A 3,180-nucleotide genomic window follows, 5' to 3' on the forward strand; every position below is an offset into this window, starting at 1 on the left:
AACCACACTTTTTGAGGACTTTGGCAATTTTATTAGATGTCTGTCCGATGAATTCTAAACACCCGAATTTATTATTCGTCTTAGTATTAGTCGTTGGGTAAATTAATTTAAGGTTATTTTTGTGTTTGTTATTATTAATTATTGAAGTGAAACTTCTTTACGCGCGTCATGCAATTTCGTGGACCGGAGTAAAACCAACTCATGACCGAAACGAAAATGCGGGACCGATTAAAGTTCATTTGATCTAGTCAAAGTTTTGAAGTAAAATATAAATGCTTCTTAGCTCATCTCGACAACTGGCGTTGGTGGTGTAATGGTCAGCATAGTTGCTTTCCAAGCAGTTGATCCGAGTTCGATTCTCGGCTATGGCAAATTATTTTTTTGTTTTTAACGCCTTTTTTTTTTTCAATGGTTGACGATAATATCAATCCACTAAGTAATATTTTAGGCCTGTAGAATAATTGAAAAGTTAAAGAATGATATAAAATTTTTTATGATGTTAACGATAAAAAAATAAAAAAAAAACATAAAATTACCATAAAAAATGGGCCAACGGCACGCGGTGTTCCCAAGCGGTCACCCATCCAAGTACTGACCGCGCCCAATGTTGCTTAACTTCGGTGATCGGACGAGAACCGGTGTGTTCAACATGGTATGGTCGTTGGCAAACGCTAAACAATATTAATTTCTATTCTACCTGCAAATAAATATATGAAAATTAGTATAAAAAAGCCCTAATAATACTGAAAACATTAGCAAGGTGTGTGCGACGTTGATAAAAATAATCATTACATACGCGCTTGAAAAAGATCGTAATTACATCCATAACTTTGTAGGAATTTTTTTTTTCAATGGTTGACCATAATATCAATCCACTAAGTAATATTTTAGGCCTGTAGCATACTTGAAAAGTTAAAGAATTTTATGATATTATTAATTATAGTAACGATAAAAAAATAAAAAAAAACATGAAATTACCATAAAAAATGGGCCAACGGCACGCGGTGTTCCCAAGCGGTCACCCATCCAAGTACTGACCGCGCCCAATGTTGCTTAACTTCGGTGATCGGACGAGAACCGGTGTGTTCAACATGGTATGGTCGTTGGCAAACGCTAAAAAATATTAATTTCTACTCTACCTGCCAATAAATATATGAAAATTAGTATAAAAAAGCCCTAATAATACTGAAAACATTAGCAAGGTGTATGCGACGTTGATAAAAATAATCATTACATACGCGCTTGAAAAAGATCGTAATTATATCCATAAATTTGGAGGAATTTTTTGAAGTGAAACTTCTTTACGCGCGTCATGCAATTTCGAGGACCGGAGTAAAACCGACTCATGACCGTGACGAAAAAAAGGGATCATTTCGCTATAGGAGCCTAGCTAATATTATATACCTAGTTTAACTCACTCTCCTAACTCATCTTCGCTGTCTACAGGCAGAGCGCACGACTGTGGTCGTGAAGAACCGAGGTTCGATCCCCGCTTTAACTAATTTTTTTTTTCTTTTTTTATAACTTTTAATTTTTTTTATCACATGCTACTTATAAATATGTCAATAGACAGAAAAAAAGAGAGAATGAAATGAAAAGAGAGAGAGAGAGAAGAATACTAGAAGTTTCACTTCTGTCTTGCGTAGGCTTGACACACCCATTTTTTTTTCAATGTCTCTACCCTTGAAGCCATTATTTTTAGCAATAGTTAGGATTGTATTTTTTTCCTTCTCGTATGCTTTCTTGTCGAGTGGGATATTAGTAAGCCTATGTACCATTGAGTGGTAGGCAGATAATTTATGTGACCATGGGTGTAAAGATTTATAATTAATGGTCGTATCTGTAAACGTAGGCTTACGGAAAATTTCAAACGTATGTTTATTATTTTCTCTACCGATAGTTAGGTCTAAAAAATTAATTTTATTATTACTCTCTCTTTCAACCGTAAAGCAGATTTTACGGTTGATGGAGTTAGCAAATGTGACAAAAAGATCTAATTGTCTGTTGGTACCTTTCCAACAGACAAAAATGTCGTCAACATAACGAACATAGTATATTATGTGTTTGCTAAAGATTGAATTTAAAATTTGTTTTTCAATGTAATCCATGAATATTTCTGCAAGAAGTGGACTGAGGGGCGATCCCATTGGTAATCCGTCGTTTTGTTGATAGAATTTATCATTAAACTCAAAGTAGTTAGTTTCAACACAAATTTTAAATAGATCGAATAAGTCTTTTTTAGTAACTGGGTTTATATTAGATTCGTCTAAAATATCTTCAATGATTTTAAGGCATTCTTGAATAGGGATATTGCTAAAGAGACTGACCACGTCTAAAGATATGAACTGGCAATTGTGCGGTAGATTAATGTTTTTTTATTTTATTTACAAGTTCGAGAGAATTTTTAACGCTATGTTTTGGGTAGAATTTAGTATGTTGTTTGAAAAGAAAGTTAAGTTTTTTGGCGAGTATTGTCGTTGGGGCGTTTATAAAAGAAACAACGGGACGTATGGGGATATTATCCTTGTGAATTTTAGGTTGTCCGTATAATGCAGGAGCCCTTGGATTCATCACCATTGCACTTCTTCTAGCGAATTTATTTGGGAATATTGATTGGCAATTATTTATTAGGTTGCGCACGTTTACTGAAATTTTGTCCGTTGGGTCCTTTTTTAAGATTTCAAAGTCTTCTGGTTTTAGGAATGCTTCTACTTTATTTAAGTAATCAATTTTGTTTAATATAACGACGGAATTTCCCTTATCCGCTTTAGTAATTGTGAGGTCACTATTTTTAATTTTGGCTTTAATATCATTTAAAATTTCCGTTTCTTTTATATTGAATTTATTTTTATTTTTACTGGTTGATTTCAAAGTTTTTCTCAATATATCCGCTGTTATTTGTTTAGGTAAGCCGTTATTTTTTATTTTAGACAGAGAAATTTCTGTGTCGATTGCCAAACATTCAATTTGTTTTTTAGTGATATCTGAATTTATTTTATATTTGAAGCCTTTATCTAGTAAATTTATTTCATCTTCTTCAAAAGTTTCACCTGATAGGTTAATAGTTTTTATATAAAACTCCGTATTTGTATTACTTTGATATTCATTGACTTTTACATTTTTATTTTTAGATTCGACAAGTTTTTTAAGTTTATTTTCCTGAGTTTTGAATTTATCAGA

At 32.7% G+C, this 3,180-nt stretch overlaps 2 non-coding genes across 2 annotated transcripts; both read right to left on the reverse strand.

Moving 5' to 3' along the window:
• Positions 1 to 547: 547 nt before the first annotated feature.
• On the reverse strand, positions 548 to 666 carry LOC149409497 (5S ribosomal RNA). Its single transcript, XR_016305161.1, has one exon. It is a non-coding gene; the product is annotated as a 5S ribosomal RNA (ribosomal RNA).
• A 323-nt stretch (positions 667 to 989) lies between these two features.
• Positions 990 to 1,108, reverse strand: LOC149409498 (5S ribosomal RNA). The gene has a single exon (XR_016305170.1). It is a non-coding gene; the product is annotated as a 5S ribosomal RNA (ribosomal RNA).
• Positions 1,109 to 3,180: the final 2,072 nt, after the last annotated feature.

The sequence above is a fragment of the Hesperophylax consimilis genome, chromosome 30, assembly GCF_061612785.1.
Source record: "Hesperophylax consimilis isolate HC1 chromosome 30, BYU_Hcon_1.0, whole genome shotgun sequence".
Taxonomy (NCBI): Eukaryota; Metazoa; Arthropoda; class Insecta; order Trichoptera; family Limnephilidae; genus Hesperophylax; species Hesperophylax consimilis.